Source organism: Erpetoichthys calabaricus, chromosome 3 (genome assembly GCF_900747795.2).
Source record: "Erpetoichthys calabaricus chromosome 3, fErpCal1.3, whole genome shotgun sequence".
NCBI classification, from domain to species: Eukaryota; Metazoa; Chordata; class Cladistia; order Polypteriformes; family Polypteridae; genus Erpetoichthys; species Erpetoichthys calabaricus.
This window is the reverse complement of record NC_041396.2, coordinates 257,998,212-258,024,009: the sequence shown is the minus strand read 5'-3', so window position 1 is coordinate 258,024,009 and position 25,798 is coordinate 257,998,212. Positions and strand designations below refer to the sequence as shown.

The following is a 25,798-nucleotide window of genomic DNA, read 5'->3' as shown; positions in this document are numbered from 1 at the left end:
ACTTTGTGAACAGGAGACTTTTTACATTAGTGTGTGCTGAAATGTTAATTTGTAGGTGAAATTGTGAATGTTACTTTTGTAGGGTATTGTATGTGTTTGCATGTGTGTATATGTTCAATTTCTCTGTTAAGTGTGTATGTTAGTGTGTTCATAGGTGACTATGTTGGAACATCAGTTTATTGACAGGATTTTACCTTAGCTGTCTCGATGCATGCTTAATAATCCGGGTAAGGAAATTCTAGAAAGTTGATTCAGTTCATCTGGATAAAGATTCAGTTCCCAGCTTTCTCATGTGTGTTACCCAGCTTATGTGTTTCTGTTTCAATGCATATCATAACATACCTTTCTAGAATCCACTTAATCCAGTCAGGGTAACGGGAGGCAGGAGCCCATCCCGACAGCAGTGCAGCCCTCAAGGCCCCCTTCCCCGTCCACGCCCTACCATAGCCAGTTCAGAGACTCTAATCAGCCTAACCTTCGCGACTTTGGAGCTGCGGCAGAGGAAAGCGCAATGAGCACGGGGAGAGCATGCAGACTCCACGCAGACATCGTCAGGGGCGTCGGAATTCGAAAATAGAAGGCGGGATCCCTGCGGCTACTGGTGAGAGTCACCGCGGGGGCTTTTCCTGTAAACATCTGCCCAAGTCTGTGGGCAGCCGAGCATTTGCGCAAGTGCTTTTAGCGTCTACTGTTGACTCGATGTGAGTAACCCGAGAAGTCAGCCCTTTTCTTTATTTCTCAGCCAATCAAGAGGAAACCGAAATCGAGAAAACGCAGCCGTAGAAGGCAGGAAATGTTAAGTTTCGAGCGCAGCACAGACACCATTTCTTGCTCAAGTGATTAATGACGATGGTTGTGTGATCTCACAAACCGAAGCAACTTCGGACTTCGATCGGGCACTGCTGTCCACCTTCCCTCCACGTTCTCCACGGACAATTTAAGACGTAGAGGGAACCCACCAAGTGGATTACCAAAATCCTGATCGTATTAATGGGGAAGGAAGAGAATAACTCGTAGAAGAAGGAAACGTCCACCGATGACCAGGAGCTCCCAAAGTCCAGGATCGTGAAGCGTGACGAGGTAAGTAGGTCCAGTGATTCGGGTCTTGCCGGGGACGAAATGCAATGCAATGTGTATGTGTGTGTCGGGGGTCAACGTCTTCGAAAAAACATTTCGATTCGTTACCCATGGGTAGCTGGCACTCACTTCTAAGAACTCGGTAAGATGGGGATGGCGGGGTACTCATAAATACTAAGAAAATGACATTTTATGATTGTGCCATGGTTCCTGGTTATGTCGTCTATAAAATGCGTGCGGGCACCTTATTGTTTTATGTCTGTTACGTTACTTACTTCCGTCAGTTGTTTGATTGTGTTCATCTGTCGCTAGGTAAAGGCCTAACACCTTCTGACAAGCGGCACCGTATAGCGGCGGAGACCAAAAACTTCGCAGCACAATAGTATGGGGTAAATTGCCCGTGAAAACCGTCGTTTCAGCACTGAGCTGGGGGCAAGAGAGTGGGGACTTCTTTCACGACTGGACTCCTGCGCCGCGCTGTCAGGTCAGTCTATGTGACGATACTTGGAACTTAACTTCCCTGGTTGTCATTTACTGTAACCCTGTGGGTGTGACCAGCCATAATTTATTGCGCTTGTATATAATCAGGCATTCTGCGAACTTCATAGTCCGTGGGGTGAGCGACTGGAGGGCTATTTAAACTGACATGCCGATTGGAGTTGAGCAGAGCAGCGCCAGACACCGTCGGATGCGGGTGGGTGCTTTCTCGGATTTTTACCTCGTAGTCGATCATCGCATATTGCAGAATGCCACCCTTGCGCTGTAAACTTTACTCGGGTAAGAATAACGCGTGTGAATTTCGGTCATAAAACCAGCTAGCGTTCTTAAATTTTAAGAATTTTAAGATGTGCGCACCAGGCAAATTTAGCGCCTTCTGTTACATCATAACCCCAGTTCAATACACTCGGGTGTATTTTGGGACGGACAAACATTGGCAGTACAAAAATAAAAACACATCATGAACCGAATCATATCGATGACCACGCACTTGAAATAACCGAGAGGAAAAATGAAAGCGTCTTTTACTTTTCTTTCAGTGCCCTTCCTCCGCTTAAAATGAACGCAGCCGACACAGTTATTCTGTAAGGGCGCTATAAAAAAATTGCGTAGATCAGTTTGGGAAAAGAGAGTGACATATCTTTACAAGACTTCAAGTGAAGGGGGCTTTCCATCTGTATTAATTCTAAATAATACATCAGAGACGCGAAGGACTAGTGCCTCTTTCAGCATAGTCGGACTTACTGAAACGAGCCCACTGTGGATCCCAGTTAACTAGCGAGGGGAATTCATAGCAGAGACACAAAGTACTGCTTCAGTGTCACTGCTGTCTGAAGTGAGAATAGCAAGGAAATAACATAACTGTCACTCCGACCCCCCTTGACCTTAATAAGTGGCGAAACAGCACAAAACCTGGTAGGTTCGCCGTACTTCTCCCGCTTGTCTGTATTGGAGCAGAGCAATGACACAAACGCCTAAGTCTGAAATGTTGTTACCACACTCTTAAAAATACTGGCTCTTTAATGGCACTTTATGACTCTTTAGTGGGTTGTGTGGTTTCGTATAGAACTACTGCTTGACAAAGCACCATTTCTTTGTGGGAAGGTGTCTTTGCAGTTGAAGTTGGTCCTTTCTGCTATGAAAAAAATTTCTGTTAAGTAGAAAAATGTGAAATTTTCAATACATGATAGGCTGCTTAGCAGGACACTAACAGATTATACAAACTTTGATTTAGCCTTATTGCATGCAGCAACAGTTCTTTTAAAACCATGTGCCATTGGTGTTTCACAAATATGTTACCATCTATTTGTGGTTGTTTACTGTTTGGAGCCTGTTATGGATTTAAATAATTAAAGGTTCTTCCCTGAACCATCATGTGGATATGTCTTTTGGGAACCAAATATGGTTCACATATGGCATTGCTCGGAGTCGGAGGAAGCACTCTAGCATTGTTATTTTTAAGAGTGCGTGTGCTACCATCGTAGAAACGTTTATTAAAATGTTTAAACAAAGTTCTTTTGCACACAATTGCTTTCTAGTGCCTCATGAGTGGAAATATCAAAACATATTTTGAAGGCAAGTGTTTCAAGCACTGCTATCAGTGGGCTTCTACTTGACGCCCGAGGCTTTAAGATGAAAGGTACTTTTCCTGGCTGTTGGTTTTCTTGTCTGGAGCCCAATTTGTACCAAGAGTTGAATTCATCTTGTATCATATTGGGTCAACACCAGCTTGGTGTCAAATCATGGGGTAGCTGTTGCAGCTGACTACTCCTTTGTCACGGTTTCTTTTTTGTGTGTATTAAGTGCACATCTCTTTAGTGCGTTGTGTAACTGACATTTGTTGTTAGGTTGTTATATTCTACCTGTGCTCACCCCTGCTGTCACTATAGGCTCAATGCAAGTAGTTGTACAGCCACAAAAAACACAATATAGTTACCTTTCACCATCCCAGGTTTTCTGGTAATTCCTGTTACCACACAGCGTTCAAGGCTCAATGATCTGTCTTTACCTGGTGGGTAGAAGATGATCACATTCGTGTGAAATGAATTGTTAGTGTTTGCTGTATCAAAGCAAATTGACCAAAACATGGTGAACGATTTGCCTCCAAACTCAGCTACCACATTTGTCCTCTATCTCCAGCAGTGGTTTTGTTGTCACCACACCCTATAAATTAACATGCATATACTTGACTGGAAATGCAGTTTTTCAAAATGCAATGCAATGTCTGGCAAGTGTGAAATTAGGCTTTGGGCACATCGGGACTGAGGTAGCAGATGATGATAGGCTTCTGTGTGTTTGCACTTAGAGTGTGAAAGAAATAGTGGACACAATAATCTCAAAGAGTAGCACCTTTTTTTGCCAAATAATACATTTCTTCTTCAAACAAAATGTGAATAAGAACCATGGGATTTTTGTGCTTGTTTGTTGAATAAAAAGATAAGTTTGCTTTGAGATGATAACATGGAGGGCTGCATTGTTTACGTTTTTTTAAGAAGTGAAGTAGCGTCTTTCCACATTCTACCATTCTCTGTGGGTTTGCACAAGACATTCGAGGCTCTTAACAGGAGTACTGTTACCAAAAGCATCGCCATTGAAGGGAACTTGTTTTTCATTTTCAACTTGTACAGAAAGACCAAGTGTGGGAAAACTGCTCTCGGAGGATTTATACAACAATTAGTTAAAGTAACACTTGATGGAGCAGCGTATGTTTGTGTGGTCTGGTTCTCAGGAGACCATAATGTGCTTTAAATGAAATATCACTTTTTACTTTCTTTTTACCACATTTCATATATGGAGGAAGCATTGTTTTCATTAAAAAAATCAACTTCAGGTTTGCAAAGGACAAATGCATTTTCATATTGCTAGAATGTGTTTTGAGCATTTTTATGAAAATGTGTGTCTGTGTGTTTATATGTCTGTGGTGACTCAAGAATAATTAGACTGATTATTATGATAAATTATGTGCAACTTTTACTTGTTAGTCTTAAGAGCTGAATAGGCTGCAGTTGTATTCCGACTCTTCACTTTTGAGCATTTAAAGTTCAAACTTTTAAGCGCTGATACCACCACAGTTCACAAAATCTGGCATATCTGACAAGGAGTTTGAATTAAAGACTTTGATAAATTTTCAGTTCAATCTAAAGCTTGAGCTTTGCACTTATGAACTTCAATATTGTTTAACACAACAGCAAGATTACATTTTGCATATATTTTGGTTAATTCACACTGCATACTGTAGTTATTTTACAGATATGGAGAAACTGATGTGTTGGTCATATCAGAGTTTTTAGTTTATTTCTTCTGAGTTTTGTTAAAATGCAAAGCACCTTCTTATGAAAGAAATCACATTAAAAAAGTCAATACTGGTCTTAGAAAAAAAATTTGGACGTGAGCGTCAGTAGGAACCAACTTACCTGAACTATTCTGTAACATTTCAGTAATTATTTACTGCTCCGATGCTGATCTTTCTGATGATGAAATAGGTTATTGCGATAGCAATGAAGAATTCATAATTAATTGCAGAATTATGGTGCATCTTTCTCTTGCACAGTTTGGCTAGAAAACTAATCGTACTTCGTCATCTCATAACAGGCTTAAATTTTGAGTTTGGTATTTTTCCATGCAGTCGTTTTAGCTCTAGACCGTCCTCAAGAAACAGTGACACACACAGACAGACACACACCCATCATTGAGATATCAATGTTTTCAGTATTGGGGGATCCAAAAATGTTGAGATTTTTCAGAAACTGGAGATCGAAATTTTTGACGAATGTAAAGCTTTCGCTCTTCCCCCAGAGATGATATTTTATGGAGGGGGAGGGCGCAAAGCAAAAAATCACAATCAATGGCCCACCCATAAAATGCCACTCATTTGAACTAACTTGCAAAGGGGTCTGTCCGTTTAGCTTGATCTGGGATTTAAACATCTCTTTGTAATTCCCTGATTTACTGATTTATGGTTACCAGGTACTCCTCAACCAAGTTACTTGTTTGGTTTGGTACATATTGTATATTTGTTTATACCTGATATTTATTTAATATGATTTAGTTGCATATTTGCTTACTATAAGCTGTACCATTAATTTATACTATAATATGCTACTGTACTTTTATTGTTATTGTAATTTGTACATTTATGAACCTCCATCTACTGTACTGTGGTTGCTATTTTGTGTGTACTGTATAGTTACTATACTATATGTGCAATGTGTCTGTGTCGGTGGATATGGTAACAAATAAACTTCACATTAAAGCAAGGTACAAGAAGAATAAAGTGAATTACGTTGAATACAACAGGGGATCTTCCCACTCAGATTTTAAGAAAATATGCTTTTTCACTTCTTGTCACATTTCAGTTTGAAGTGTAAATATAAAGTGCCACATCATATAAAAATATCTTAAAAACAATGTGTTCACAATTTAATGTTGTAACTGAAATCTCATGTGCCTTTATCTAAGTACAGTATTATGGCATTCACTTAACACTTCCCACTATGCCACCAATTAGGGCCTCCCAATACATTTCAGGAAAAGTTGTCAGTCGGTACGTATAGATGTCATTTCTTTGGCAAGAGTCAAGTCTGATTCTGTAATGAGTGATGTAAATTTTTTAAGCTTGGTGTAATAATTCCACCCAGGGGGGGGGGGGGGGGGTAAACGTTAAAATTATACAAAGTTATTGTCTGTCTGTATACCTGCATTGTTATCGGCATTGTTATCACTGTTTAATTTAATATTGTTCTTTATCGGTATGCTGCTGCTGGAGTATGTGAATTTCCCCTTGGGATTAATAAAGTATCTATCTATCTATCTATCTATCTATCTATCTATCTATCTATCTATCTATCTATCTATCTATCTATCTATCTATCTATCTATCTATCTATCTATCTATCTATCTATCTATCTATCTAATATGAGAAATACCACTAAACTCAGAAAAGTTTTATTTTTGTGCATAATTCCTATGAGCACAAACACATTTGTTATAAAGTTCATAAAGCTTTTCTGTGCCCCTCATATGAGACGTTTTGTCAGCTGGTAGTAAAGTCTTCTGTGGGTGACTTGATGTCTTCATTGTTGGTATGGAGCTATCCCTTCAGACTGGGGAGCAATAGTCTCACTGGGCCAGGTCTGGATAACAGAGTTGAATATTGGAAATGGGGAAACTTAATGTCAGAAGCCAACATCTAATGTGCATAGACTTTAGTCATATTTCATTCTTCATGAAGAATGGATTTAACTGACCCCTATGAAATCCCTATAGTGTCTGGTATCTCGTGCACCACCATTCTGTAATTGTTCATTACAATGTTCTGCATGGTGGCAGCATTTTCTTCTGTTATCGAAGTCAAAGACTGGTCAGATGTTGGGTCAACATCGAAAGGCTCCAGAAATCAGCAGCCCATCTTTTGACTGTGGCATATGAATTGAGACGTGTACTTGTACACATTGACTAGGTGAGTATTAACCTCCAAAGCTGCATGGTCCTGTAGCAGTAGAAATTCAGTGATAGCACGATACTTGATTTTCAGTGTTGACCTTCAGGTTGAGATTCTTCTGAAAGAATAAACTGTAAGCTGCAAATGTTGGAAATTTGTAGTTCACATATTTTAGTACACAACAGCTAGCCTTGGTCTACTTTCAAAGTCAGCATCACAGAATGTCCTCTTCAGGTTCTGGTTCAAAATGTTTTGATCACCCCTCTTGAAAAGGTATATGTTTCTTGTGATAGATGGCAATTTGAAGTGAGCTTTTGTGGTGTGGTTTTTCTTTTGGGATGAGACAATTGTTTAGTACAGTTAAGTCCTCCAATAATTTTTAAATACAGTACAAATTACAAATCTGAGCTTAACTGACAGGTGTGGGGGGGCGGGGGTGGGGGGGATGGGGCAGGTTTTACTTAGTCATAAGATGATATACACACGATGCTAGAGTGAGTCAAATTTGTTGTTTTAATAGCCATCAAGCCTTACCCAAAGCTGCAAGATTTCATCCTTGGTTGACAGTGATGGTCCATGTGATGCATCTAACTGTTCTGTTTTTTCTCTGCACATTGCTTTATGATATAATTCAGAAGTAAAGTTACTATATTAAGGAAATATAATTAAATGACTGACTATGGAAAAGTAAGTCTCATTAAAGTTAGAGTCCTTCATTCTAATTTTAATTCCAGGTTGAATTCCAGTTCTGGCATGGGCTAAATGTGGTCAAAAAATAAATAGAAGGCAAACAACACAGCTGTAAATTACACTACCTCTCATTTAACAATACATCCATCGATCCATCCATTTCCCAACCCGCTGAATCCAAACACAGGGTCACGGGGGTCTGCTGGAGCCAATCCCAGCCAACACAGGGCACAAGGCAGGAACCAATCCCGGGCAGGGTGCCAACCCACCGCAGGACACAGTCATCGACACGCAACACACACCCACACAGGGTCAGTTTAGAATTCTCAGTTAACCTAACATGATTTTACATTTTGTATTTTTATGCTGCTAAATTCAGTAGGGATTCAATATGTTACATGTTCATGAGCCTGATGCACCTTTCATGGCACTTACAGGCAAAAAATTAAAGGTGTAAGGAGCCATATCTTTTCAAATATTTGCTCAGTTTACTGTTGTTTCTGTACTACTGTAAATAAGGTTACCTTTTAATAAAGATAGTAAAAGGGAGGAACTTAAATGCATGTCAGGTGGTAGATTGACTTTTAGAGAAGTTTACAAACATGGGATTCTTCCATTTCCACCTGCTTTGTAACTTTAGTTTTTCTTTTATAAACTGTAAAGCATTTTGTGCCACAGTATCTGTATGTATGCAAATCTGCTATATGAAGTAAATGCTGTTGCTTGTAGTGTCTCAGCATTTTTTAAACTTTTTTTTATTTTCCCCTGAATGAAAATAATATTGATACATTTACACATAATGTAAACACTTGCCTGTTTACTATCAAATATTGCATTCCCACTAATATCATTCATTCATTTTTTCAGTACAGTTTTCAAACATTTAAGCAGTAGTTTTAAACTTCAGCACATTATTTAAAATATCGGAATGTTTTCATTTGCCCCCCAGTCACACACACGCCTCATTAAGTAAAACTTAATGTTGTATCAAAAAACAAATTGGGAGTGGTCTCCCCTAGACTTTCTCGTATACCACTTCCAGTTAGCGGAAATAACTCAGAAGCTGATAGAAATTTACGTTTTGTACCTAATATTTGTATGCAAAATTTGGTTGACCTAAGTCAAAGCGTACTCAAGTTATTGTGTTTATATATATATACACACACACACACAAACACACACATACAGACTGACAGACAGACATAATTTCAAAAATGGTATTTTCAGACTTGGGGAGGTCTAAAATGTTGAAATTCATCAAAATCTCAATGTCGAATTTTTGGACGATTACAATACTTTCCCTATACGTAGTATACTCTGACTGGTTTACAGTTGAAAACAATAGAAGAACAGAGCAAACCTTAAAATATATAGAACATTTCCAAGCAGCAAACCTCCTAGCTTCACATAAGTCTGGTTGCACATTACACAACTTCTAGTTGGAGAGGATGTCAAACTTGACTTCTGAGTAGTTTCACACAACAGAAAATGGTGCCAGGGTGAGAAGTCCAGCTTGATAGTTAACTGGCAATGTAGCTTGCTAGCAAAGTAAATACTGATAAGTGGTTGGCATTTAGCTGCTGTGCCCAGGTGGAAAACTAGGAGCTTGACTGCAGATTGCAAGGGGACACTATCTACAATCTTTTGAACAGTCTAGTAGGAAATGTCTTCGTATTGTAACTAGCAGTGATCCTCCTCATTACATTATTTTTCTAAAGTAACACTGATTTTAGACCTTCTGATACTGTAAAATCAGGCACAAGATTATTTGTCTTTATTGTATTTTATTCAGTTGGTAGATGTCTCATAGGTGACTCTGACCAAAAGCCCAAATAGAAAGAGGTGTCTGAGCTGTATCACACAGCCAGACATACTGATTGTATAACTGACAATGTGATTTTATAGTTTATTTCCACCAGTCCAAAAATAAAATGAATTTCACAAATATGATTTTGTTATCTGCTTGCATGCATGCAATCCAATCGCATTGTACTTTTTCTTTTTGTATATATTTAGAATTAATTAATAGTTCAGATTATGCATTGAAAGGTTGTGACAAGTTGGCACAGTGGCAAGTTGTCGGGTCTCTGTTCTGGGGTGCATATTTGATTGCTGTCTGGACACTGTTCATGCAGAGTGTGCAGCTGTGTGCTTTCTTTCCATGTTCTGAAAGTGTTGTGCAATCCAGAGTTTCACTTCACATTTACAGACCTCACAATGCTGACCACATATGCAAATTTTCATTCATTAGTTCATTATTTTGCATGTGATTTGCCCAATTCAGAGATTCAAGGGTTGAAGTGTATCTCAACAATATCAGGCACAAGGTAGAAACCAGCTCTGGAAGAAGCTTCAGGCCATCACAGGTCACACCAGGTTAATTTATACTAGGGCAGATTTAGGATCATCACTTGGCCAAATATAGCAGGTTTTTATGATGCTGTAGAAAAACTGGATTACTTAGAGAAAAAAAGATAAAACAAAGACATGGGCAAGACTATCAGGCTCCACACAGGCAGTGCCCTCACCCAGATAGAAAATTCAGTCTGCACAAACTGTGAGGAGCAGCACAATCTCCTGCCCTCCGTTGTCACCCCATATACAAATATGATGTAGTTGTTGTATCTGTTAATGGTATTGCAGTTTTGTGAAAAGATCGATATCTTGTAATCTTATTAGTTTGTGGTTTAGTGAATGTGAGTATTTAAGGTGAAGTGGTGGCTGTGAAGCTAAGGATCTGAGCTGGTTCCCGCTTCATTTCCCTTTCCTGCAACAAGAGATCTTACTCAGTTGGGCCCTTAACCTAAAAATTGCTCCAGGGATGCTGTACAAAATATGTGGTGCTTGAGGATCTGCGCCATGGGCCTGGATAAGTGAACAGGCCAACTCCATCTAATATCAACATGTGGATATCTAGACGTAATGGAGCAGCTTGGGTTTATTAATTTATATTTTCCCATGGACCATCCCTCTCTTGTTTTTTATAATGGAGATAATACTTTTTATACATATTTGCACTTCTTTGTTGGGGTTTACAGTACCACACAGAGTTTGTTTCATCACATTTTGTGCATACATATAATTTCTCAGTAGCTATGCTATGGTGTGCATTTATTGCATATTAGATGACATATCTTGTAATCTTTATGAATTTTTATAACTCAGAATATGAAGGAAAATGAAAATTTTGGAACTTTAATTTTGAAAAAGAACTGAACATCAGAGACGATGGACACAGTTCATTTGGCCAGATCTTGGTAGACAGGATGAAAGGCTAGCATGGGGAGGATTTATCATCAATAATTAAATGGAAATTATTTTGCAAGTTTTACAACTACTGTGGAAAACCACAGATGACTTGCGTAAGGCTAGACAACATAAGGAAACCTAAAAGGGTCTTCTAAGTCATGAATGCATCAGTATATGTAATATTAATTAATTTTATCATTTACTACCATAAATATGCTCACAAACTCATTATAATAAGTTACATTTTGTGTAGTTACAGTTCACTAAATAACTGCGTAGCCCCCCTCTCTTTCTCTCTTACCAGCTCTACTTTTTCAGCTCCATAGCCACCAAGAGTATAGCCACCTCCTTGGGTTTCTCCAGCCTTCCATCCTGTTCTCCTCAAAATATCCTCCACCTCTACCTTTCCTCTGATTCAGAAATTGTGTTTTCTCGTTTTCTTTTTTCATTCTGTTTTCTGTCTTTTTACCTGAACCACATCGTGCTTAGCTGATGCCTGCCTAATTGTCTTGCTGTTTTCGGCCGACAGTCACTGATCATTCCTCCTCCTGGACATGAACGTCTTGCACCAACCTAAGGAATGTTTTGCCACTAAAATGATTAAGTGATTAAAACTAATTTGCACTCCCCTGCCATTCGCATCACAACAAGGCCCAAAACGTATTCATGATTTTTTTACATTTGCGACATTTGTCCCGTGCCCCTAACCCCATGAATTACAAGGGACACTGGTAATTTCCATAATCTGTTCAGTTTATTCATCTTCCTGACTTGCTTATCCAGGGCAGGGTTGCGGGGAAGCTGAGGCATATCCCAGCATGCATAGAGCACAAGGCAGGAACAACACCTAGACACATACACATCCACACACACTCACATAGTAGGGCCAGTGGGAGGAAACCGAAGCACCTGAAGAAAACCCATGTGGACATAAAGAGAATGTGCCAGCTTCACGCATGGAGCACTTGGTCACGAAACCTGACGTTAGGGTTAGTTAGGCTTAGGGTTACGCTTAGGATTAGGGTTAGGGTGCCTCCATGCTACCCAATACAAATACATACATTACAAACTTATGTCTATATCTTGAGCACACATAAAGACCCTATTACAATATTCAGCTTTGCTGAAGACAAAAACATACCACTGCACTATAATTTTCATAGAACTATATTCTATTCCATACTATAGAACTATAGAAAACAAAATTAGGTGGCTACAGAAAAAAATTAAATTGCCCATAATTCAATAGCTTTTAGTCAGTGAAGAAGAGTTTCTATTGCAATGAAAATCAAGCTATGACATGGTGCACATTTGACTATTCCCAGAGACCAGTTTCACATATTCATGATAATGTTTACATTTTCTGATCTTCAGTTTAATTAAATTCTGTTTATTTTTATATATATATATATATATATCGACTTTCATTCTAGAAATGCAGGGTAACAAAGTTAACACATGGAAAAAGAGCTTGGAATGTTCTCTTTTTTAAATTGCGAGACACACCTCACTAAAGGTGGTCACCAGCATGCCCTTGCTTATCCACTGATTCTGTTGTAGCCACAGTGCCTTGCAAGCCACTTTATCAACTTAAACATTAGTCCCTTAAATACAGTCCTTGATATTCTCTGTGATAAAGAAGAAGCTGTTTTTGATGGAGGACGTTAATGTTATTCTGCACTGAAATATCCACTTGGTTTTCATTGGACAGCTCCTCTGTATATATGGGCCTTCCTTCTGACACCTTGTTTTTGAGACTCATCTCAGTGCCAAGTAGTGCCTTAAGTGAATAGCAGTAGATTTTATGACCATTGTCGCAAAGTTCATTGATCTATGAACCATACTGGTGTTCTGTCTGTGTCCTTGTGCTCAAGTATGGTGTTTGTTATTGCTGATCTATGGTTCATTATGACAACTTGGTTAAGGGAGACTTTCTGATCATGAAGCCCCCTTACAGACATAACATCGATATGCTTGTCATTCCGACAAACAGGCGTATTCCATCAAAGCTATTTACTATTCATTAAAAAAGCTGACACTGGGGGTTATTTCATTTAATCCGAATAAGTCGTATATTTAAGCACTTTGTCCTCAGGTTTATATCTGCTTCATACATACTTTTTTATTGTTGGTTTTCCTAGAGCTTTATGTCTTTATATTTATATAATTTATGTAATGAGGGAAGTACCATTTAATTTCAGAACACCCTCTGTTTATGTCTTTTCCAGATTCCCAAAAAGAAGCAACTACTGAGTTGGTGAGGTAGGATCCAGCATGAGTCAAACGCATAACAAAAGAAATTTCTCAGTCCAATAAAGTTTGTTTTAAAAGTTTAGTGAAAAATTAGAAAGGAACAAGTGAAAAGAGTTATTACACACACAGAATATAAGGCAAAAAGGAAAAAGGTTTCTTCTACAATTTTAGCTTTCTCATGTTAATCTTCAGTTACTTTCTATGCTTAAAGGTTGGCAAACTTAAATAGGCTTCACTTAGTACATGCAGTACGTTCTGCACATGCATACATTTTGAAACTGTTTGCCCTCCATGCCTTACCAACTGCAAGGAGATCATAAACTGGAATTATCAATGTAGTCAGAGAGACAAGAAATAATTAGAATATTCCATTTATAATTTTACTTGAGGGGGTTCTAATAAAACCTCCCATTGCCTATGCACTAATATATAGGCATGCATTTTAACATAACAATCTATCAATAACTGCTATGAGTTTAACATACCCTAACTAAGCAACAAATGGGTCTTATAATAACCTTCATCCTTCCTTTAAAAATAAATACAGGAATAACCTGAACTTAAAAGCAGATCTGTGCTTATTTATCAAAACTGAAACCTGATATTGAAAATAATGATCCTGTAAATAAAGATACACATTCTTCACCACTGACTTTGATTTATTATCCTCTATTTTTGACCCGTGGTCATATCTAACTGGAGTTCGTTTTCAGCTTCTTTTGATGTAGATTCATATACAGTATAACTGTATAATTTCAAGCTATCTCATTTTTATTCCTTATGCTGGGTATATTGGGAAAAGGATGGAGCTGCCAGGCAAGAGGAAAAGAGGAAGGCCTAAGAGAAGGTTTATGGATGTGGTGAAGGAGAACATGCAGGTGATCAGTGTAACAGAACAAGATGCAGAGGACAGAAAGATATGGAAAAAGAGGATCTGCTGTGACAACCCCTGTCGGGAGAAGCCGAAAGAAGAAAAAGATCAACCACTGTTTTTATCAAAAAAGCATTTAATTTACATAAGAAAAACTAAGACATGTAACCATACCAAAAAAACAAGTGCAATACTGGGGTAGTGGTAGGAATAAAGAAATATAATTTTTAGTTTAGTTTTGATCACTAAGAGTTCAGTACTTTCCAAATTAAGACTGTAAGAATATGGTGGTGCTTCGAAATATTTCAATTCCCAGAGGTGCTACATTAAGAAAAAGGGCTGAAAACCCCTGGTGTAGAAATGGAAATGTGAATTTTAACTTTCGCACCGAGGGGTAGTATAATATTGTGTGAAGGAGGAGAAATTTTACTAATTTAATCAACTTAGTTATTAAATAATTCTGTAAGGCTCGTACAATACTATTCTTACCTCTCTCTGTTGTAGGAGGTTGGTCTTTGGTCATTAGACTTATATCAAGGTAACTGAAGCACACTTGTTCTAAGAAGCAGAATAATGCAGTTTTTGATAACCACAAGGATTATAGAAATATGATAACTGCATTGATAAGTTGACCTATAAGACCGAATACAGGTAGACTAGACAGACAAACATAGTATAGAGAGCTGGCTGTTTACTGATATTTAGAGTGCTAATTTACCTTGGCAGCGATAAATAGTTTTATGATACCAAGTCTTTAAAGATGATGTCCGATGTTTTTTCTGAGTTGTTACTTGTTGCTCTGGGTTGGAAGAATGTGGAAGTGGAACATTTGTCTTGTGTTGGAGTGTACTCTTTCTCTTTGCTGCATGGTTCTTTGTTTGTGGTGTTCTGTGATGCTGCTTTCTCAGCTTGCTTTCTGCTGTTAGGCCCTTTGTTATGTCATCTGCAGCTTCTTAGGGAAAAGCATTACTGTTTCTGGCACAAGAGTTTAGATGCTGAAGTTCCCTTCTTGAAGTAATGGCTGCTACTCGGCAGACTCTGACTACTGACACACAGCTTTGGCTTGGCAAACTGGATGTCAGCTTTTGGGCCCGCAAAGAGAAGAGAGTTGTTAGTTTCAGTTCCCCCCTGGAGAGGGAAAAGCTCATCTGCTTTTTTATAGAAGGTCATTTTGCAGATTTTCCCGTCCATGAGATAATACCAGGGAATGTGCCTTGAGAAAATCTCCCTCGAGTTCAGTGAGAATATCCTTAGATGGGATGATTGTAACTTGTTTTTGAATTAAGATGGAACCTCTCATGATTGGATTAAAGTTACTCCCAGTTATAAAATCGGTGCCTCCTCATAGGTGAGATCTTCTGTCCATTCCACTTATCATTCCTTGAATTATGTGTCTTTGATCTTGCTTAAGTCTCTTTCCCGCCTTTTGACTCAAGAAGGTTCAAACTCTGATTTACACCTTTGTTATCACATGAAGTCCTTATACAAGCTGGAGTTCAGTCACTTACCTTGGAATATAATGAGGTAAGGTGGGGCTGTTTGTCTGCCCAATCTGCTAGCATATCAGGCCTAGTGTGCCACTAAATTCTAGCAATGCCCACTTTGTCCTGTGTTGGCCTAGAGATACTATGTGCCATTTAATCACATATGTGTCAATAATCTGCTTTAGTTAAACATTTGCCTTGATTAATAGGTCTACTGTTATTCAGAACCATGTAGCGTGATTACTATTAGGAGAAACTGAGATCCAAGATTATGCACCACTTTGCAGCCCTGACCAGAGGGTAAAACATATGAGGTGGGGGTTCTAGACTTAAAGTTTGGGAACTTCAATGTAAGCTATTTCTTTAACAATGGTAGTGAAAGGTAAGAACAATGTTATGGTTGCTTTTGATTTAAAATGACAGAATTGTTGATGCTTATAAACTTAGTGCAGGCAAATTTAAAAATCACAGAATTACAGTGTCATTGCCTTACCACTTGATGCCATTGTTATGTAAAATCTGCAGCAGACTACAATCAGTGATTGTACAACTTAACTTATGTCCATGAATGTAATAAAATCTAATATTTATTGTGAAATGGATCATCACATCAGTCTGCAGACCTCTAAAAATAATTGAAGATATAGGGCTGAGACACATCACTAAGTGAGGTCTGATAATTCCTACACACTGCCTTCATGGGGCAATTGTGTCACATTTCAAGGATTTTTATGAAAAGCACAAGTCTTCACAGTTTGAGCAGCTAAGAAGTCGTGCAGCAGTCACATTCACAGGAGACTACTGGAAATCTCTTAATTAAATACGAGATTAATTGAGGTTAGTTGAGTACCATTTTGCGATTGATTATGCCTAAATGTTAATTGTCTGACAGCTCTTATTTCACATAGATAAGGAGGATACTCAGCAGTGTGTAGGCCTAAAGATGTGTCTCCTATTGTATTTGTATGAATTGCTTCAGTTAGTTAAAACAATGGATGCATGGAAAGTACTTATCTTTAAACACTGAAAGAAAATATATAAATTAAATGTATTATGATTATTATTATTATTATTATTATTATTATTATTATTATTATTAATGATGATGATGATGATAATAATAAACAACTGAAATGCATTTATTTGGTGGTAAGATACATATAATTGTTATCTCCGGAGGTCTTAACATTAATTACGGTAGTTTTAGTTGAATCAGTCCTGGAGTGATTATATCTCAAAGCCATAGGTTTACCTGTAGACTTTTATTGCAGAAACTGAATCTCATTTTTGAGTTACACAATAAGGCTGATGACCTTTTAGTTTTTCATGGACATGATGAACCATTCATTGTGTTTATTGCTGAACGCACAGTGTCAAGGAAATGTCTCCAAAACAAGCATGACTACATATTTTGCCTTTTCTGTTGGAAAATAAGACAAATGACTGTGTTTTTTTAGATTCAAATATTCATCAAGAGCCAAATAAACTAAGGAGTGAGAAATATCCATCTAATGATGCCTTACTTTAATGTGCAGCAGGCATCGGTTTTAAAGCACTCCACTAAGTACAACAATTAGCAGAGATAAACATGTGGAAATTTTCGACCTTAAGAGCATTTTCAAAAAATAAGGTTATATGACTGGATTGATTGATGAAATGCTATTTGTGCCTCAGCCATCTGGTTTTCTGACAAATGATCCATAGCAACATTGCAGAACATTATCAAATGCAGTTAATCCAAATCTTGTTTGTGGCTGTCCAAGCAGCACCAAGCACGTGGTAAGATCTAAGCCTGAACAAATCAACAGTCCGAGACCTGCTTAAGCATAACACCCATAGGGCCAGTTAGGAATTGCCAATTTAGCTCACAGACACATCTTTGGGAGGAAAGCCCAGAACTCCACAGAGACACGGGGGGAAATGTGTAAACTCAATATGGAAATCTTCCAGGCATGGAATTTGAAACCCCGGTGACGAATCCCTCAGGAAGCAGCACTAACTACTGTATCTGTTTAAGGTTTCCTTAAGACCTGTATAAGGAATATCATTTGTTGTAAAGACTGACATTCACTTTTTTGCTTTATTTTAATAAGGCCACATTAAAAAAAAGCCTTCTCTTGCTTTGACCTGTGTTTTTGCCTCATTTTCATACTGGTGTACCAGTTCTGAGTGGCCATGAAAGAAAAGTAGTTTGGTAATTGTGGAAACCTCCAGCTGATTTGGCTTGGAAGAGGACAGTTTGGGACATAATTGAAAAAGTGTAATTTGAGTAGCAGCACCTGCAGTTTAGCCATGAGACTAGTATGGCACTAGTAAGGGAAACTGTAGAGTGGTGTACTAAGCTTAACTGATCCGCACCCATTCATGTCATTTGATGTGGTTGGCTTGTTGTTTTACATGACTCTCTTGGTACTGGGAGCACAACTTTGATTAGTGAGTGCGGTGCAGGCAAAAGAGATAATGGATGTTTCAGCAGTAAAATAAAAATATACATACAGTATAAGACCAGTTTATATTTTATGCTCTTGGTGAATAATACAAAGTGAAGTAATTATAAATCTCACCTACCTGCACTTTTGTATTATTTAGTGGCACAGTGGTTAGCCTTTTTGTCTTACACTTTCATTTCCCGGAGTTCAAATCCCACACCTGAAGTTTATCTTTGTACATTTGCATGTTCACCCTATATTATATTGGCTTTCTGCAGGGCTTCCAGTTTTCTTTCCACATCCCAAACATATGCAGATTTTTTAATTGGTGAGTCTAATTTGTTTTTGTGTAGGCATGTGCCCCCTGATGGTATAGTGCCCTGGCTTGGGCTGCTTTCTGCCTTCTATCCAGTATTGCTGGGATAGGATGTGGTCAGCCTCTCACACAAGATGGATTATGTGGGCTTGTGGATGGTATTTTGTGATATGTTTTAAAATTTAGGTATGGTATGTTGGTAGCCAGTGTCTTGAGTTTGACTCCTACTTTCAGTCACTATGTGCATATTTTGCATATTTTCTCCATGACCGCAGAATATTTTTCTGCAGGAGTCAGTTTGCAGGGTCACAAATATTCTGGTCTCTTACCTGTGTTGCATGTAGTTATGGATGAGATGACAGTGATGATTTCAGTGGCTTGAAATTATCTACATGTTCATCTCCACAATATTGTAAAATGAAGAATATTTTGTTAGTTTATAATGGTTTGTAAGATGAAAAATTTCAGAACCTGGAGGAGCTGGACTACCTGTGCAATGTGAATCGGCTGCAGGTACCGCCTCATTCTACCAAGGACATGAGCAAAATGCAAAACTAGAGAAGTATCAATTAGCAAGAATAAGGAGAGAGCAATTGTTTGTGGCCACCATCTGCAAAATCATTCCCTTCGTGGCTGGGGGTTTGTCTTTCTGTTGTCTCGCCAGTGCACTAGTTATCACTTTCATTTGCACCCATGCAGATGAAGTTGATTCACAGTCATTTATGCCTCCTAACTGGTGAGATTGATATCCCTGAAGTATAATTGACTTGGTGTTGGACAGTGATGATTACAGTAAGTGTTCCCTTAAATTTTTTAAGCAGCATATAATATAGTAGGTGTCCAGCAGCAGAATAATTTCTGGGGTTAAAAATATAAACAAACTATTTTTTATACTGGAGAGTGTATAACCTGTGCTTGACACTGCCTTACCAAGACTTGGTGAGAGATGTGAGAGTCTTACTGTTGTTAACATTGATTACTCAAAAGTGAACTTTTCTTAGGATGTCAGAGGAATGTCAATTGCATCTCAAGTATCTTTTGTACTTTACATCTTATGTTTCATTGTCATTTTTAATCTTTATATTTTGCTTCTTATTTGACATTTGGAGAGTTTATTGAGAGTTGTGTTAGTTTCAGTGACTTATCTTGCATATCAAGCATGTTATCTTTTGTAGCTATTTGTTGTATTGTTGGACTGAAAGACTGGACAAAAATATTGTCTGACTAGCATAGACTTCATCATGCACACTGGACACACAGTTTGCCACGAACTCCATGAAAACAGGGAATTGTCATTATTGTAGCACTTCAGATGGCCCCCTGTAAGGACAATTCAGCAAGGTTTCAATATTTGTTTTAATAAACTAATAGGCTGCAGCAGCAGGGGCTCGTTAATTTATTGTAGTAATTGAAAAATGTGTATTGCTGTTTATCTATCTATCTATCTATCTATCTATCTATCTATCTATCTATCTATCTGTCTATTATTTAATCCCTTTGAAAGTCATCACAGTTACACACAAAGATACATACACATATACCACCAGTAAATATTTTTATGGACGACCTAAGTTTTTTTAACAATTTATTTTTATTACTGACTAGGGGGCTTTGCCCCCTGTTCGCTTTGTTCACCAACCCCCGTGTTTGGTTTTCCGGACACATTTTTAAGATTTTTTTTTCTTTGAATTGTTGCTATTTCATTAGTTTCACTTTTATTTCAGAACTTATGTAAAAACAATATTTGGAATCTAATGTAAAAGCAATATTTGGAGTCCAAATATGCTGAATCTTTTAAATGACATCAGTGAGACATGTGTTTAATGACTTTGTCAGGTTAGAAATAATGAAAACTGGAATTCAAAAGACCCCAAAAAAACATAGGTGTGAAACACATGCAGAGCAAGATACAGAATATGAAAACAGAAAAAAACGAAAGTGTCAACAAAAAAGTAAACATCGCATTAGCGCAAAAAAAGAGAAATTATTACTTGGAGAAATAAGGAAAAGGCGAATAGAGATCAAATATATGGACATAGGTGATATGTCAGAAGTACAGTATGTATATATTGTAAGGCTTTGAAGTTTAAGTCAGAGAATTTCAAAAACGTGTTTTACCTCACATGCATTTATTGGTTACTTTGCAAAAAAATTATTAACTGATGATAATGTAGATAGCTTTGTCTGTGCTGAAATTCCATACAGAGAAACCTATCCTGAATTATCTCTAACCTGCTCTGCATGTGTTTGGCCCTTTTGTTTTTTAACCTCTTTATGATGTTTTACTTTGTTTTCTTCTCTTGTCTTTTATCTCTGACCTCGCTTTGTCCTGCTTTTTTTTCAATGACACCTGGTCCGTGGGGTTTATTTTCCCTTTTTTGTGTATTAATTTCCGGTTGTTTTTGCTACTGTGATCTTTACTTTCTTTTTTTTATACTTTCTAATTTTCCTACTTTCATATTCTTTAACTTTCTCCACAATTGAATCACTCATACGTTTTTTTTTTTTTTGAGCCTTTCGAATTGCACTGCTTTCATAATCTGCTCTGCATGTGTATAGCACCAACGTTTGTGAACGTCTTTATGATGTTCTACTTTGTCTTTTACTCTGTCTTTTAATTCTGTGCCCGATTGGATGTGCTTTGTTTCAATTCCACTTGTTATGGGCTGATAATTACTTGCCTTATTTTCTGAATTTGCACCTAGATTATTTTTTCTTTTTTCTTTCCAACGCTTTTGAGCCTCTTTTCTCTGCACTGCTTTCTTCTTCGCTTATTCGTTGATGTTTCACTTATAATGTATTGTCCTTATACTCTGTATATGCACTGAGACCCTGGATCTGTATGTGCTCAAATCCTTCACAAGACTGTTTTGCTGCCCCGTTGTCTTATTTGATAGATTGTAAGTAGGGCGTGTCTTGCAAGAATTTCATGTTCTACGTCATCGCGAGACGGTCCTGGGTCAATCTCTTGGCACAATGTCTCATGTTTACGGTCCCCACTTGTCTTTTGTCTTGCGTGTCTTTTAAATGTCTTCCGAGAAGATCACGTATCGTAGCCTTGCTTTTGCTTTCCAGGATTTTTTTTTTATAATAGAGAGAAGTATCTAATTTGCTAACAGTACAATTCTAAAAAATAAAAACCTGAAATATGTTGCTTGTGTGTGTCTTTAAACCATTTAAGGTCCAAAATCTTACAATGGGAAAATTTTTCCAAACAAGTCATTTGGACCTAATTGAATTATTAGTTTCTGCCAGGAAGCAATTTGCATAGTGGTCATATGTAAAAGTGCAGGGTTCATTAGCCAGCCTGTAAACCCAATGTGAAAATGCATACCACAGAAGTGATACAGATACATAAGTCGGAGTGTATAAGTGCTTGGATGTCTCAGTGAGCATTACTGGATTTATTAGAAGTGAAAGGTAATAATTATACATTTTATTTAAATAATGATTTCCAATGCTCAAGGCTTGATACCACCTAGTCACTGTGTAAGGAAGGCTGTTAGCATCCAAGCAAGATGTAAACTGCTAAGGGGAGCAACAAAGAAGCCAACCATTACTTTGAAGGAACTCCAGAAGTCAGTTGCTGAAACTGGGGTAACATGTTCATCTTCTTCTTCTTCTTTCAGCTGCTCTTGTTAGGGGTTGCCACAGCTGATCATCTTCTTCCATATCTTTCTGTCCTCTACATCTTGTTCTGTTACACCCATCCTCTGTATGTCTTCTCTCACCACATCCATAAACCTTCTCTTAGGCCTTCCTGTTTTTCTCTTGCCTGGCAGCTCTATCCTTAGCATCCTTTTCCCAATATACCCAGCATCTCTCCTCTGCACATGTCCAAACCAACGCAATCTCGCCTCTCTGACTTTGTCTCCCAATCGTCCAACTTGAGCTGACCCTCTAATGTACTCATTTCTAATTCTGTCCATCCTTGTCACACCCAATGCAAATCTTTCTCTGTCTCCTGCATTCTGGTCAGTGCCACTGTCTCCAACCCGTATAACATAGCTGCTCTCACTACTGTCCTATAGACCTTCCCTCTCACACTTGCTGATATCCATCTCTCACAAATCACTCCTGACACTCTTCTCCACCCAATCCACCCTGCCTGCACTCTCTTTTTCACCTCTCTTCCACAATCCCCATTACTCTGTACTGTTGATCCCAAGTATTTAAACTCATCTACCTTCACCAACTCTACTCCTTGCATCCTCACCATTCCACTGACCTCCCTCTCATTTACACACATGCACTCTGTCTTGTTTCTACTGACCTTCATTCCTCTCCTCTCTAGAGCATATCTCCACCTCTCCAGGGTCTCCTCAACCTGCTCCCTACTATCGCTACAGATCACAATGTCATCAGCAAACATCATAGTCCACGAGGACTCCTGTCTAATCTCGTCTGTCAACCTGTCCATCACCATTGCAAATAAGAAAGGGCTCAGAGCCGATCCCTGATGTAATCCCACACACACCTTGAATGCATCCGTCACTCCTACCGCAGACCTTACCACAGTCACACTTCCCTCGTACATATCCTGTACAACTCTTACATACTTCTCTGCCACTCCCAACTTCCTCATACAGTACCACAACTCCTCTCGAGGCACCCTGTCATATGCTTTCTCCAGGTCCACAAAGACGCAATGCAACTCCTTCTTGCCTTCTCTATACTACTCCATCAACACCCTCAGAGCAAACATTGCATCTGTGGTGCTCTTTCTTGGCATGAAACCATATTGCTGCTCACTAATCATCACCTCACCTCTTAACCTAGCTTCCACTATTCTTTCCCATAACTTCATGCTGTGGCTCATCAATTTTATCCTCCAGTAGTTACTACAGTCCTGCACATCCCCCTTATTCTTAAATATCGGCACCAGTACACTTCTTCTCCACTCTTCAGGCATCCTCTCACTTTCCAAGGTGAGTCCACAATATGAAGAGCTCTACATAACAGTGGCCTGTTCAGGAGTGTGCTAAGAAAGAAGCCATTAATCAGGAATAACCATAAAAATGTGTACCTGGAGTTCATGACCTAATACCAAGATAGAGCTTTTCAGACAAAATTCAAAGCACTATGTCAGGCACAGCACTGGCCATACCTTGAAAACATCCCTACGTTGAATTATGATGGTATCACAGTACTGTGGGGATGTTTTTCATCTGCAGGAACTGGGAATCTTGTTAAAATTGATGTAAGAATGGATAGAACTAAATACAGAAATATTGGAAGAGAACCAGTTTAAGTATTTTAAAAAAATGAAGCTTGCGAAAAGGTTCACCTCCCAGCATGACAGTGATCCAGAGCACTGGACCAATGCAACACTGTAGTGGCTCAACATACAATAGTGTACTACAATGGCCTAGTAAAAGTCCTGATCTCAATCCCACTGTGACTCCAGAGGTGTCATCTAACCAACCTGAAAATCCACCAGGAAAAATTGGATAAAATCATTCTTGGTTCAGACTTACCCCAAAAGACTTAAAGCTGTTTCTGGGGCAAAGGTCCTACTAAATATGCTGTGTGGGGTTTGAATACTCATGCAAGAAGTATTTTTCTAGATTTTATTGTTTAGAAATGTATTTTTGGAGAAATCATTTACTCTGGCTTTAAAAAAAAGCTGCTGGAACATTTTGATTGTCAAAAAATACTTACTGGAGGAATATGTGTGTGCAAGGCGTTCTATCAGTCTATAAATAATGTCTTTCATCTGGCCTTTCTATCACTGAAGGACATTCCTACTTCTCCTTTTCAGTCTCGCTTTCGTCTCTCTGATGTTTATTACAAATCTGTCCAGTCCTGTTGGGGGAAGTTGGTAGAGGCTGACAGAAGTGAGGGTGTGGCCCGAGTGGATTGCGGATCTTCCTTTTTTATGATATCCAAAACCAGAAGAACTTGCCATGTAGTACCTATCTGGTTGTTACAAGCTTAAACTGAGTAGTAAATCATTTTGTGATTGATGGTTCTGTTTGCCATTTTTAAGGTACTTTCTGAAAAAAATGTGATTCATGAATAAAGTTACTCTAAAAATCCCCTACACTCACTGACACCAAATAGTGATGACACCTCCAAAGATTTTCCCTTAGGCCAAAAAAATTCATGTAGGTGTTTTTTTTTTCTTGCTTTTTTTTGGCGTTTAGTAGTACTTTTATTTATAGAAATCTGGATTTAAAAAATGCCAAGATAAACGTATGTTTGACATATTTACTTGTGCATGCAAGTGAACATTTGTCTGGCAGTACATATTTAGAGTCTGAGACAAACATAACCAAAAAAGAATGTATCCAGAAGTAATTATTTGTGGTCTGTTTGTTAAAGCCTTCCACCAACTTCTTTCCATTCCCTTTGAAGACATACATTGCTGATGTGAAATAGATAGTGATTCACGTAATTGTTCACTTTTCACCTATTTATTTTCTGAGCTTGTATTTTTTCTAGTACACAATGAGTGTCAATAAATCCTGGATGGGATGCCACATGGCATATTCACACACCACACTTTGGGAAATTTTAACTGTTAACACAATATATCTTTGGGTGTGTGAGAAAATCTGAGTATCTAGAGAAAAAACCGAGACACAGGGAGGACATGCAAGCTCCACAAAAATAGTCAACTCTTAAGACCCCAGAGCTGTGAGGCAGCAACAGTAATTTCTGCACCACTCTAAACAAGTATGAGGTTGTGGGGGCAACATGAGATGACATGCCAGATTCCAGTTTAACTCAAATTGAAGGTAAAGAATAGGAAAGACTGAAAGTCTGGAAATGTCAGTCATCGTCCAACCCGCTATATCCTAACACAGGGTCACGGGGGTCCGTGGGAGCCAATCCCAGCCAGCATAGGGCGCAAGGCAGGAACAAATCCTGGACAGGGCACCAGCCCACCGTAGGGCACACACACACACACGCACACACCAAGCAAACACTAGGGACAATTTCGGATCGCCAATGCACCTAACCTGCATGTCTTTGGACTGTGGGAGGAAACCAGAGCAGACACGGGGGGAACATGCAAACTCCACGCAGGGAGGACCCGGGAAGAGAACCTGCGCCACCGTGCTGCCCCATCTGGAAATGTCCTGTTATCAAATCAGAATTTTAATCAAAGAATAGAATGTAAATTGCAGCTAAGAGCTAGCAGGAGCTGTTCAGAACATCATGACACATATGCTAGCTTGCAAAGCTTTGGTGGGGGTATTAAAGGGAAGATCGAAGAAGGGTTGAAAAGGGAGGGGTCCTCACTGGCAAATTGAGAGTGCCTCTATGTATCTGTTTGGGTAGATGGGATGTTCCAAGAGGGCGGAACTGTTTCTATCTGCAGGGGGGTGCACACTGTGAGGCCATCATGCTGGTTTGTAAGAGATAAGTAGTTACAAAATGCAGGTCATGGCTTTCAAAGTCACTATTTGAATTTTGAAGATGAATCCATGCTGGTGTAATGGAGACAGTTGAGGAATGATGTGATCGTTGCTTTTGTCCTCATT

General features: G+C 38.6%; 1 protein-coding gene across 7 annotated transcripts in view; it reads left to right on the top strand.

Moving 5' to 3' along the window:
• Window positions 1–598: 598 nt before the first annotated feature.
• stat6 (signal transducer and activator of transcription 6, interleukin-4 induced) overlaps window positions 599–25,798 on the top strand; it is a 192,345-nt gene continuing 167,145 nt past the window's right edge. For 2 of the 7 annotated variants that reach the window (XM_051924063.1, XM_051924059.1), the window contains exon 1: window positions 602–1,080. The gene's annotated coding sequence lies outside the window, so the exon portion shown is untranslated. Of the gene's footprint in view, window positions 1,081–1,542; window positions 1,562–1,629; window positions 1,772–1,831; window positions 1,855–25,798 lie in introns of those variants that run through there. The other 5 variants (XM_051924058.1, XM_051924064.1, XM_051924061.1 and 2 more) reach the window with 5 other exon arrangements.